The sequence below is a fragment of the Humulus lupulus genome, chromosome X, assembly GCF_963169125.1.
Source record: "Humulus lupulus chromosome X, drHumLupu1.1, whole genome shotgun sequence".
In the NCBI taxonomy this organism is placed as follows: Eukaryota; Viridiplantae; Streptophyta; class Magnoliopsida; order Rosales; family Cannabaceae; genus Humulus; species Humulus lupulus.
This window is the reverse complement of record NC_084802.1, coordinates 125,724,467-125,738,752: the sequence shown is the minus strand read 5'-3', so window position 1 is coordinate 125,738,752 and position 14,286 is coordinate 125,724,467. Positions and strand designations below refer to the sequence as shown.

The following is a 14,286-nucleotide window of genomic DNA, read 5'->3' as shown; positions in this document are numbered from 1 at the left end:
TTGAACTAGCTCCTTGCCCCCCCCCCCCCCCCCAATGAGAAGTTTGGATGCTGCCTCCACCTCGGATTATAAGAGTTTGAATATGGGTTATTAAGGTTGACATTTTGATTCCCCACATAACAAACCAAAGCGGGATTCGAAGCACAACTCTCAAATGTGTCCCCATCTCCACAATAAACACAAGATATATCAGCAACTTGTCCCATAGTAGCTGGTTGTACGATTCCTCCAAAACTCATGTTCTTGAGAAGGTTAGTCATTGAAGAAACTTGAGCGGTCAAAGGTGTCAATGCATCCACTTCAAGTATACCAGCCACTTTTCGACTTGTTGAGGCTCTAGCATTGGACCATTGATAATTATTGCTAGCTATCCTCTCCAAAATATCATAGGCTTCATTGTAGGACATAGAGAGAATAGCCCCATTAGATGAAGCATCTAACACCATGCGAGTGGAAGAATTTAGCCCATTATAGAATGTTTCCATTTGTATACAATGTGGGATCCCATGGTGTGGGCACTTTCTCAATAACTCCTTAAATCTCACCCAAGCTTCACAAAAGGATCATCTTCCAGCTGCTGAAAAGACATGATTTCATTGCGAAACTTGGCATTTTTGGTAGGAAGAAAGTACTTCATCAAAAAAAAATTCAGCCAACTCATTCCATGTAGTCACTGAGTCGGGTGGAAGGTGGTGAGCCAAGCTCTAGCTCGATCCCTCAAAGAGAAAATGAACAATTTCAACCTTAGGGCCTCATCACTCACTCCTTATAGCTTGAAAGAATCACTCACCTCCAAAAATGAACGAAGATGAAGATGAGGATCCTTAGCAGGCAGCCCACTAAATTGACCCACTATATGCAACATTTGGAACATCATGGGCTTTAACTCGAATTGGGGTGCTTTAATTTTAGGGCTAACAATGCCCGGATTGAGCTCATTGAGCATGGGGGCAGCATACTCCCTTATGGCTCTCTCTCTCTCTCTATCATCAGCCATAGCAATCGCGTTAGTGATATTATTAGCACCCTGAACTCCTTCAGCCACTTCAGCCATATTAAGGCGATTTTGAGTCTGTTGTTCCCTTAATTTTCTTCTAACTGTTCATTAAATCTCAGGGTCAATAGGAGCTAGTTCAATGTTTTCTTGCTCGTACATATAGTAACTCACCTCAAAAAACACAAGAGCAAGCAAACAAGGTCAGCTCAACAAAGAAAAAAATAAATTGCAAGTAATTGATATTACAAAACTTCTAATTCTAATCCCCGGCAACGGCGCCAAAAACTTTTTGTGATAAATTTAAATTGATTTAAATACGCAAGTGCGCGTAATCACACAAGTAATATAAAGATAAGTAGATCGTCTCCACAGGGATTGCAAAATAGAAAAATAAGCAAAACAATTACTAAACAACTTAAAAGATACTAAAAATCAAATGGGTTGTTTTTAGGCTAAACAAAATTTTAAAAGAGATGGAAATACTGAAATTAAAACTAAACTAAATAAGAAAATTGAAAGAAATATATGGATTGCAAAATGGACTTGAATTATTGATTCCCCCTATATTAATCATCCTGAACAGATTGCGGCAACAATATTCTCGCAAAACTCCCAGGTTAACAAGAATTCATTAAACACTCATAAAACTTTCCCAAATTTTATGACATTAATTCTTTTACCTAATTAAACATATTCTTATGCAAAATCAGATTTAAGAATGCAAATTCAAATTTTAATTCTCAAAAGTTACACAAGGCAAATAACACATCCCTATGTTACTTACTAACATAATCTAACCTAGATTATGACTTGTGTCATCCAAGTTCTTCCCATTACATTTAATCTTTCCAGCATTAAACATAATTAAATATCTTGCCATTGCTGGCCAAACAACAACAAGAAATTAATATAAGCACACTTGAATGAACAAGAGAGATTTCACTAAAATAAAGTGCAAGAAATTACTAGACTATAACATAGGGTTCATCAACAATTCAAGCCACCTAAAAATTAGTTCATGACTGAGTTAATAAACATTAATCCACAATCAATAAAGCCCATAATATTCAGATTCAGAAATCAACTTAGAAAATATAAAAATGAACTTTAGAAATAGAAGAAAGAACAAATCCAAAATGAAGCTTGAGCTCTCTTTTTCGTTCTCCTTCTTCTTGTTGGTTTCTGGTTTTCTCCTTCTTTCTTGCTGGTTTTTCTTTCCAAAAATGGTTGTTCTTTCAATATTTCGGCTGATGCTTCTCTAAGTATATTCTAGGTTTCCTCATTTTTCCCCCAATGTACAATATTGCCCTCCTCTTTGTAAAAATGTGGGTCTTCTCTTTTCTTTTGGCATTTACTCTCAATTTTTGACATACTTTCTGTACTTACCACCTCAGCCACTATTCCAACTCACCCCTATGACTTTCCACGTGTTCCTAGGTGTCCAAAAGCTGCCTGATCAAAATACTTCAGCAAAACCTTCTTTGCTGCAATAAAACCTGATAATTCAGCCATCAAAAATTCAATTTAGATAGTTTCACATGTTAGTTCATTCTTTGTATAAATATATATTCATGAAACTATTATATTCAACCCATTAGCTATTAAAATCTACAAAAATAACTAAACTTAACTAAGATCATAAAAACACCAAAGTTAGCTACAAAAGCTAAAAGTAAACTAACATCACCCACAATTTTTCCACAATTATAAGCTCAAAAGCACATGAAATAACTCTTTATTCAAGAGTTATCACGTATTTTACTCCACCCTACCCGGTCAGGAGGGATCCTACCAAATCGATTCCCCAAACTACAAAAGGTCAGGGACTGGTCATCAGGGTTATCTTCATTGGAAAGGCTCGTGGGATCTTCCCATACCTTTGGCATTGTTCGCACTTACGGATGTAATCTACACAATCCATCTTCATTGTTGGCCAGAAATATCCTTGCCTGAGGATTTTCTTGGACAAGCTGAGTCTGGCCGTGTGATCTCCACAAAAGCCCTCATGCACTTCATGCATGATTGGGCTCATTTTGATCCCGGATACGCATCTGAGATAGGGCATGGACAACCCCCTGTGATAGAGTTTTCCATCCTTCATGACGTATCTAGGAGCCTGGAACTTAAGTTTTATGGCGGCAGCCCTGTTCGCGAGCAATTCCCCACTGGTTAGGTGCTGGATGAAAGGGCCCATCCAGGACGTAGAATAATCGATGGCGTTGATGATTTTGGGGGCTTGAATACTGGGTGCTGGTAGATGGTCGATCGGGACTATTCCGGAGAGTTCCTCTTCAACATCTGTGGCCAATTTTTCCAATGTGTCCGCAAACACATTCTGTTCCCTGAGGATTTGGCGGATGAAGTATTTCTTGAAAGATTGGAGTAACTCTCGGGTTTGTGTCACGTAGGTGGCCATATTCTTAACCTTTGTTTGGTACTCCCCCGAAATCTGCCTGACCACCTGTTGGGAGTCGTTGTGGACTTCAATATTTGTTGCTCCTACCTCCAGACCAAGCGTAGTCCGGCCAGCATGGCCTCGTGCTCAACCTCGTTGTTTGACGCTTCGAATTGGAAGCATAGGGCATTTTGTAACTGGTGACCTTGAGGGGATATTAAGATGATCCCGACACCGACCCCATTTTCATTGGAGGCTTGATCTACAAAGATCTTTCACTAGGGCATTATTGGGTTGACGGGTTCTTCATCTTCAATTATCCCTACCCATTCTAAGAAGAAGTCAGCCAGGGCCTATCCCTTGATAGAAATCCTGGGGACATACACAATATCAAACTGGTTAAAGCTCCATGGCCCACTTCAAAAGTCTTCCCAATGATTCGGGTTTGTGTAGTACATGTCGTAGGGGATGGTTTGTCACCATCAGAACCTCCGCCTTCTTGCTTCCGGACCAGGCAGTCTGTGACCTTTTTAAGAGAAACTGGTTGTTCTATGAATTTCCTTGCCATTCCATCGTCCAGGGGAACTCTTTCATTCCTCCTATCGTTGAGGTTATTCCTCAAGTCGCCTCCTCGGGGGTGAATCTTTTCTTTGCGGGCCAGCTCCTTTCGGGCATTGAGGCCTTCGCGCAAGTCCACTTGGGAAGTGTCGTCTCCCAAACTGATTGGTTCCGACTTTTCTCCACATTTGCACCCTCTATGATCCTTGTTCACGGAGGCGCTGGGATAAAAGCACCGTCCCTAATCGTCCTATCTGGGGATATTCTAGGGCTTGGTACCCTGCAGGGGCTTCCCCTGTGGATCATTCAGATGATCTCATCCTGGGACAGGATTCATCCATTCTTTCCTAGGGAATTGCTCTGGGTTAGCCCTGGTTTTTGGAACGGGATGAGCTCTCTTTTAGGAGTTTTTTTTTTCAACAGGATCAGCCATTTTGGCCTTCCCTTTTTTTTAGAAGGGTCATCTCCAGGATGTGGGGATGGTCTCGGAGGAGGAATAGGGGTAGCATCATTGGGTACGCCAGTCCTTACAAGTGGAACAGGCGGTTGCGTTCTAGGGGGAGGAACAGCTGAAGGATTGGCTGCCAATCCTTGGGCAGCAATAAAGGCCTGCAAAGCCAGAAGGGACTCTTGCATTTGGCAGGTGGCCTCCTGTTATTTAGCCATCCTGGCTTCTTGATCCAGGACCTGTTGTCTCAAACGGACCACCTCTGGATCCTCCTATTCAGGATCCATATCCTTCTCATCAGGATCAATGGGGTTTTCGGCCTCATGATCCTCATAATCCCCTTCATTTTCCTTGTAATAGCCTTCGTTGTAGTCTCCCCCATCCCCAAAGTTTTGGGAATCATCAGGCAGATGCCCCTGGTAAGGCGCATCCTCGGGTTGGTCTTGAGGAAGTGGTTGATTGGGCAATGGTTCTCCATTGTCTTGTTGTTGCTGGTGAGCAAGATCAAATACGGTAGGCCTGGTGTTCACCATTTTCACAGATGATCAAGGTTGACTCAAGCTTTCTTCAACTCCCAATGAAAGCACCAAAATGTTTATTGAGTTTTTTGGAAACTAGAAATATAGTATTATGCTTTAGAGAGTTTCGACAATGGAGTTTTTCTACAAATTCAGGAGAGTTTTTTCTTATAAGAGAAAATCTGGGGATCCCTGCTACAGTGCACAACTGATCCTATTTATAGGCAATCAAGTAGCTTGGGCCAGACTAATCCGGGCCCAATAAGGATGTAATTACAATTTGCTCACTAACAGAGCCATAATACAAAGAAAGTAACATAATTAGATGTTGTTAATCTGGGCCCATTGGGCAGGCTTAGGCGTGGCCAAGTCTTACAGCTGCCCATTGTACGTTGGTACAGACTGGTCCGCGTGGGCTACTAAGGGAATCCTGGGGACAGGATCTGGAGAGTAGTGGCAGTACTATTTCCTAGAAATGGTGTATGTTCCATGTGTACCCTCTTCTACAAGTTAGTTGTGGAGACCAACTACTGGATTTCGTGGGGACAGGTCAACATCAGGGAAAACTATGCTTGCCCTATTTGTACGTCTGGTCCGGGTTTGTTTACTAATGTCCTGATTCATTTACCGAAGTCCTGGTTCATTCACCAGAACCCAGGTTCATTTTCCAAGGTGGACATCATGATGGTGGAAACCTCCCTTGGGTTCTTTATAAGGTCCGTCTCCAGTGAACAGCTAGTCTGCCACCTTAATTAGTATCTCAAAGGATGTAGGTTGGTCATGGTCAGGCCTGTATCTCAGTCTCGGTTCCTACATTATGTTCGTGCCCATTGAATGATGTTGGGCTCCATAGTGTTTAGGCTATCAGATTTTCCTCCTTCCCCGTTCATTGGGCTCAAGATGGGCCTAGACCTCTTCTGAGAGCCCACAGACCCGTTGGGTCATGCCACGTGTCAAAGGTGGAAAATAGGGATAATAGGTTGCAAGCAAAGAGGAACATGAAAAATATGTTGATTGTATGAGATAAAATCACATGGCGAGATGATACTGTCCTAGTACCATGGAAGAGAAGCTAAGGAAAAAGTTCGAACACATTGAATATGCTAGTGATTTGTGGGATGCTGCCTTTGAGGATTTACAGACAAGACCACAATCACAAAAAATGTAGATATGATTTACCTTTATCTTAGGCTTAATAGTGGATTACGATACATAGCGTTCTAAATATTTGATTTAGAAACCACTAATCATATTTTTTGTTCTTCTTTATAGACACTTGAGCGATCAAGAGGAACTTGCAGATGGAGACAAAATGTTGAAGAGGAAAAGTGTCTAGTTCAAGAATGCGTTGAAGAAAGTCCATTTATTTAAAATTCTTTAGTTTTATTAAAAGAAAACTTTATTATTGTTTGAACAATGTTTAGTTCATTTTTGTTAGGTATTTTGGAATTTTATTGCATGTAATGACTTTAGAATATTTTATTTATAAATTGATTGTTCTTAATTTTTTCTTTAGACATTCAATTGAATATTTGGACTTTATCGCTTTCATTGAAATGAGAAAACGCTCAATAATTCAAAATTGTTTAAAGTAGCAAAACCGCAAGGTAACAAAAGACAAAAAATTTCAAACGAGGATGACATATATCTTTGGCATCTTAGACTTGGTCATAGAGGTCTAGATAGGATAAACCAGATAACAAAAAGAAGGACATTTGAGAGAACTAAGAGTTGGAACTCTTTCGGTTTGTGAATCTTGTCTAGAAGGAAAAATGACCAAACGTCATTTCTTAGCAAAAGGAAATTGAGCTAAAGAACCTTTGGAGCTTGTACACAGCGATGTTTGTGGTCCAATTAATGTACAAGCAAGAGGGTATGAGTATTTCGTCACTTTTATTGACGATTACTCAAGATATGGTCATACTTGCCTAATGCTTAGGAAATCTGAAACCTTTGGTAAGTTTCAAGAATTCAAAGCTGAGGCTGAGAAACAATTAGGTAAGACTCTAAAGACACTTTGATATGATCGAGGTGGAGAATATTTTGATTTAGAATTCAAAGATTTCTTGCTGGAGTATGGTATTCTATCCCAACTCACAGCACCAGGAACGCCACAGCAAAATGGTGTTTCTGAAAGAAGAAACAGGACCTTGGTGGACATGATCAGGTCTATGTTAAGCTACTCTTCACTTCCTCTCTCATTCTGGGGATATGCACTTCAAACGGCGACGTACATTTTGAATGTAGTCCCATCTAAGACCATTAGCAAAATGCCACTAGAACTGTGTAATGGAAGCAAACATAGTTTGCACCATTTCCATATTTGGGGCTGTCCTACTCATGTTCATAAACCTAAATCAGAAAAACTTGAATCAAGGTCAGAAGTGTGCATTTTTGTTGGCTACGCTCCAAAAACAAGAGGTGGTTATTTTTATAGCCCCAAGGATCAAAAGGTATTTATTTCCACAAATGCGACCTTCCTTGAACATGACTATAAACCTCAGAGCAAGGTAGTATTGGAGGAACTCAAAGCTGATACGATTCCATCACAATCATCTTCATCATTAAATGATAAACGACAAACTGAGGAAACCATAATTTCTGAAAAAGAAACCCCAGTGCAATGTCGTAGTTGGAGGATTGTGAAACAATCAGTTCGCTACGAACATGAGGCACGTGTCCTTGTTTCTGATACAAGGACAATCCATTAACCTTTAAAGAGGCAATGGATGATCCTAAAAAGGAGAAATGGCAAGAAGCCATGAACTAAGAAATGGAATCGATGTATTCTAATTCTGTCTGGGAACTTGTGGATCTACCTGAAGATGTCAGTCCCATAGGGTGTAAGTGGATATACAAGAAGAAAAGAGGTGTAGATGGGAAAGTAGAGACTTTCAAAGCGAAGCTTGTTGCCAAAGGTTACATTCAGAGAGAAGGTGTTGATTATCAAGAAACATTTTCTCCTGTGGCCATGCCATATCCATATCCTCTTATCCATAGCAGCTGCCAATGATTATAAGATATGGCAAATGGACATCAAGACATCATTTCTGAATGGCTATCTTGATGAAAGTGTCTATATGGTACAACCAGAAGGGTTCATAAAGAAAGGGGAAGATCAAAAGGTGTGCAAATTGCTGAAATCCATTTATGGATTAAAGCAAGCATTTAGATCTTGGAATATCACTTTTGATGAAACAATTAAAACATATGGCTTCGAACAGAATGTTGATGAAGCATGTGTGTATGAATACATCAAAGAAAAAGTGATGTTTTTCTTAGTTCTTTACATTGATGACATTTTTCTCACTGGGAACAATGTAGAGACATTGTTAAACATGAAGAATTGGTTAGCCGAAAAGTTCCAAATGAAAGATTTGGGCGAAGCAAGCTATGTTCTAGAATTCCAAATCCTAAGGGATGGGAAGAACAAGCTCTTGGTACTTTCTCAGGCTAATTATATAGATAAGGTGCTTGAAAGATTCTCTATGGAGAATTCCAAGAAAGGTCAGTTATCGACCAGAAATGGAATTGCTCTCTCAAAGGAACAATGTCCTAAGACACCTCAGGAGGAAGAGTGTATGAGAAAGTATCCCTATGCTTCAATAGTTGGGAGTCTGATGTATGCTATGTTGTGTACTAGGCCTGACAAATGTTATGCAGTTGGGATTGTAAGTCGTTATCAATCAAATTCTGGTTTGGAACACTAGATTGCAGTAAAGCACATTCTCAAGTATCTTAGGAGAACGAGAGACTATATGCTGGTATATTAAGGGGGTGAGCTAAACCCTACTGGATACACTGATTCTTATTTCCAATCAGACAAAGACCGTCAAAAATCAACATCTGGGTCAGTGCTCACTCTTGGTGGAGGAGATGTTGTCTGGAGAAGCATTAAACAATCTAGCATAGATGATTCAACAATGGAATCCGAATACATATCGACTTGTGAAGCAGCTAAGGAGGCAGATTGTTTGAAGAAGTTATGCACTGATTTGGAAGTTGTTCCAGATATACATAAGCCACTAATCCTATACTATGACAACAGTGGAGCAGTAGCTAATTCCAAAGAGCCGATAAGCCACGAGAGAGGGAAGCATATAGAAAGGAAACACCATCTGGTAAGAGAGATTGTACACTGAGGTGATGTGACTATTATGAAGATAGCATCAGAACAGAACCTGGCTGACCTATTTACCAAGACACTTCCTGCAAAGTCGTTCATGGATCACGTGCGCAATATGGGATTAAGGGAGATGCCTCACTTGCTTTGAGGGCAAGTGGGAGATTGTTAGGATTAATGCCCTAAAAGTGTGTAAAGACATTTTATTTGTTTTAAATAAAAGTACAATTTTATTATATTTGAATGCTATAATTATTGTTTGAATTAATTATATAATAATATCAAGAAAATTCCATATTCATTCATGAAAATTCCCTATTCAAGACACTTCCTGCAAAGTCGTTCATGGGTAATGTGCGCAATATGGGATTAAGGGAGATGTCTCACTTGCTAACCGAGCCATTTGACCATAATCGTGTAACTAAATGTGATTAATGGTTCAAGGTTAAATTTTTTTATTAAAGATATAACATTTCACTAAAATATTTTACGGTATACATTGGGATCCCAAAATATATTTTAAAGGTTAATTACAATAAAATATTTACAACCAGCCGACCTAAGCGAAAAAATAGGATTTAACCCTAATTCCTCTTTAAACCCTCAGTCATGGCGATCGAGCAGCTGCATATGTACACATCGGCACCTAAGCTCTCCAACTCAAGGATGGTCCAGCTTTCTTTTGCCTTTACCTGCACCACATAGCACCCGTGAGCCAATGCTCAGCAAGAAAACTTAAACATGCTCATAAACAGGTAATAACATGTCACTAAATCATAATAGGCATGCCTAGCAGTAATAACCCTACTCATGCATGCAAGCGGGTACAAATAAATGTTTGTGGAGTCTTGCGCTTTGAGTAGATGACTAATAAGTCTCTCGCTCTGAGGTAGATGACTAATAAGTCTCTCTCTGAATAGACGACTAATAAGTCATACTTTACATAGATGACTAATAAGTCTATCCTTATGTAGATGACAAATAAGTCTATCTCTGTATAGATGACTGATAAGTCTATCTCTGAGTAGATAACTAATAAGTCTATCTCTGTATAGATGAATGATAAGTCTATCTCTGAGTGGATGACTAATAAGTCTATCTCTGAGTAGATGACTGATAAGTCTGTCTCTGTGTAGATGACTGATAAGTCTATCTCTGTGTAGATGACTGATAAGTCTATCTCTGTATAGATGACTGATAAGTCTATCTCTGAGGTTCCACGCCCTCCTATCCATGTGACATTTCAGTCACCTGCGCTTATAGCCCTGGCTCTAAATAACTAGCCTTTAGACTAGACAAGCACTTTTGTTTTCATCGAACTTAGGGTTGGTCAAGCATTTCATGCTTATGTTGATAATTCTTAAGCTGATTAGATCTAATCTTTTTGGCTTGCGTTAAGCACGCTAATACCGTTCTTGACTCATAAGCCAATACCATACTACCACTGCCCAGTACCACTACCGAACTTGAATAATAAGTCACAGCTTCACAATCAATACTACACCATTGCCGTTGCTGACTAATAAATCAGTACCATACACAGATAAGCAAAGCTGCTATGCATTTACTATGCAATCAATGTCCATATATAGAGCACTCAACATGCCTCATCAACAATTACCAGCATAATTATAACCATGCACATTCAAACATCCAAATATAAGGCATTCAACATGCTTAATCGATAACCACAAGCATAATCATATTCATGCACAATTACAGAGACTCAAGCTCTCATCAATCTCATATTCAACATTCATGCCATGCCCTAATCACATGTATCTTATGCATCACATGCATCACATATTGGGTGCAGTTTTCTTACCTTTAGTCCAAGCACAGGTTACCAATAAACGAGCCACAAGCACGATCCTCTAGTGATAACCTAGTCACAACCATAATATAAAATTTCATAAAAAATGAGTAAATAAATACTTCCAGACCTAAACCTAGCCTCCAGGACGTCGAATCCTACTCAACTGGGTAGTAAAGTTAAGTTCCCATGGCTAAAAACTAAATCTGGGTAAAACTGCCCTTAAGCGTCACGACCCTCCCCCAGCCCGCCTCCAAACAGAGGCTGAACCCATTTCTTCCTGTACCTAGCGTCGCGGCGTGGCACCTTGCGCCGCGGCCCTAACTGCCATTCAGCCAACTTCACCTTTGTAGCGTCCCAAATTTGCTAATAAGGCTTAGGGCCTTGATTAGTGTGCCTGGAGGGCAATAAGTGATTTAGTATTATAATATGTGAATTTGTATGAATATGTGATTAGAGATGCATGTTTAGATGAATTAAATATGCATGTGGGCCCCGTTTGGTTATTAGGGGCATGTTTGTAATTTTAGCCAGTTGAGGGCATAAATGTGATGATTATGATATACTTGTGATATATCTGTGTTGCACGATCCGAGACAGTCCTAGGGAGCGGTGAGCTAGAAAGTCAGAACGGGGTCAAATACTCAGCTCAGGAGAAGCTTAGGGGTATTTCATGGATATTATAATGTGTTCGGGAATTATTTAATAGCGGGTAGTAATTAAGTAATGGTTGGGATATGTCGGGATTAATAAGGATTTATTAGACTACTCGGGGACTTAGCAGGGTATGGCAAATGACTGAAATACCCTTGGGTTACTAAAGGATTAGGGACAAGTTAAAGGGCTATTTTGGTCATTTTGGTTAAAGGATAGGCTTATGTTAGGCAGCTGGGGTTATCCTTAGTCTTTAGGCATATTCTGGAAGAAAAAGAAAGAAGTAAAAATCAGATAAATCTTTTAGCACTCTCTCTCATTCGGTTCACACTTTTCATTTGGAAGCTAGGGAATTTTGGGGAAAAGCTTGAGGAGCTGGGCTGTGAATTGGTGGAGTGCAAGTTTGAGGAGTAGAGGAATCAGCTCAGGCCGAAATTGTCTCAAAGGTAAGAATCAAAACTGGTTTTTCTGTTGAACTTCCTTTGTTTGTTGAAGTTTTGGGGGTTGGACCCTTAGGTGATGGAATTTGGGTTATAATAGGATTTTGGTTGGTTTCTCTGGGCTTATATGCAGCTTAAAGTGTATTAGGGTGATTATGGGACTCAATTCTGTTGTTGGGGTGCGTTTGGGATGATTTTTCAGGGGAGTTAGCTTGTAAAAAATGCATGGAATTTCTGGGTTTCGGGGTTGAGCCGCGACCCTATTCATTAGCGTCGCGACCCGCTTTAGTTTATAGGCTAGTGGCGCTTCGAGAAATTTCCCAAGCGTCGCGGCGCAAGGTTTGGGCGCCGTGGCCCTAGGCTGGCAGATGTGAGGCTATTTCGCCTCTGCTTTGGGGCGCACCCTGGCGCTTAAGGGAGGCTGGGCCGCGGCCCAAAGGTGGATTTTTGGCAAAATGAGGGTTTTTAGCTCGGGAACTTGAACGTTAAGGCTCGGGAAGGTTTCTACTACCTAGTTTGGTAGAAACCAAGGTCCCAAAGGTTAGAATTATGTCTCGAAACTATTTAATGGATTAGAACGTGATGGTTGATTATTGTTCATGCGTTTTGACTAGGGTTTCTCCAAGGCTCGGGTTAGAGGACTATGCTCGTGATCGCAGTGCACGGATAGCTTGGGACACAGGTAAGAAAACTGTTGTACCCGTAGAGCAAGGCAAGGCCCTATAGTTTGTATTACAGGGCACGACCCTATTTGATTGTGTTGCAGGGCGTAGCCCCATTATTGTGCTTATGCATGTTTAAGTATTTGTTTAATTATGCTATCTGTGCATTGAACAGCATGAGCCGCGGATGGCGAGGGCCGAGAACGGCGAAGGTCGGGAATGGCAAAGGTCGAGTACAGCAAGTGGCCAGGAGCAGCGTTTAGCACGCAGAGTGCGAGTTGCCAGGGCGAGACCCTAAAGGATACCTGGGATATCCTCACGGTGTGGACCGCGAACCCAGGGCCTGGTAAAACGCCTAGGACGGCATGGTCGTACGTGTTTAGCCTGATGATGGCCTGATTATATGTTGAATGTTAAATATGCATATGTTATCTGCTTGTGTGAGTTTTCTTGTTGGGCTTCTGCTCACGGGTGCTCTATGGTGCAGGTAATGGCAAGGGGAAAGTCGACCAACCATGAGTACGGAGAGCGTGAAGCGGCGCATACATGTTTGGCCTGCCAGGCTGCCACGGCCAGGGGTATTTTGGGAGATGGTTGTACTAAACCTAGATTTTGTCGTTTAGCTGATTTTAGTTATATTTTTGAGTTGTAAATATTTCTAAACAGTATTTTGGGATCCCAAATGTTAAATGTTTTATGTTTTTCAATGAATGGAATTATTTTCAAAGTATAAGACTCTGTTTATGGTTTAATTACACTTTTTCCTTAAAACCTTGATTAGCGAGTTAATTGCACATTTTAAACTCACTTAGTAACGACTCTAAGGAAGTAGGGCGTTACAACCTTTTTCATCAAGCCTGGGCCGCAGCGCCCAAGAACAGGGTCGCGTCCCAACCATGAACCTCATTTCTCCATTTAAAACCCTTCCAAAAACCTATCCAAACATCTCCAAATCCCAAAAATTAAAGTTCCCAAACATCCTTATTATCCAAAACCATCATAACCCAAATCTCAAATCATCCAAAAACTCATCAAAAACATAAAATCCAATCAAAGCTTAAAAACTTGAAAACTTAAAACTCGGATTACCTCTGATTGAGTCATTTCCCAACTAAATTTTCCGGCTAATAAGCTTCTAATCTTCCCTAGAATAGCTATGCCTCGATCCTTGCTTGAATCCGAGTCCTAAAACTCGAGTTTCCTTCGAAAATGCGATCAGTGTCAAAAAGGGAATAGGAGAGAGAGAACGCTCTTTTTATTTCTGACAGGTTACTTCAAGCTTAAGTAACCTCAAGCAAAGCCTAATGCTCAGGATCCCAAAAACGCCCCCGGGGGGTAAAATAGTCAAAATTCCCAGAATTCCCTCCTGATTTCACTAACTCCCAATTTATCATCAAATATTTATTCCCATTACCCAATATCCCGGTAATGTGCTAAATATCCCTTGACTCACTCCGAGTCAAGTATGAATCTCATTGTGACTTTCCCACTAGCTTGCCTCCTAGGATCGTCTTGTGTTGTGTAACCCAAGCATAACCAAATAATAATGAAGCACCACACACATACCACATATATGCCAAATATACCCAAAATAAGCCAAAATATGAAACTTACCCAATTGAATAGAAATGGACCCACATGCATATTTAATACACCTAAACATGCATATCTAGTCATA

At 40.4% G+C, this 14,286-nt stretch overlaps 1 non-coding gene across 1 annotated transcript; it reads left to right on the top strand.

The window, feature by feature from the left end:
- Positions 1-501: 501 nt before the first annotated feature.
- On the top strand, positions 502-607 carry LOC133807925 (small nucleolar RNA R71). Its single transcript, XR_009879808.1, has one exon. It is a non-coding gene; the product is annotated as a small nucleolar RNA R71 (small nucleolar RNA).
- The last annotated feature ends 13,679 nt before the right edge of the window (positions 608-14,286 follow it).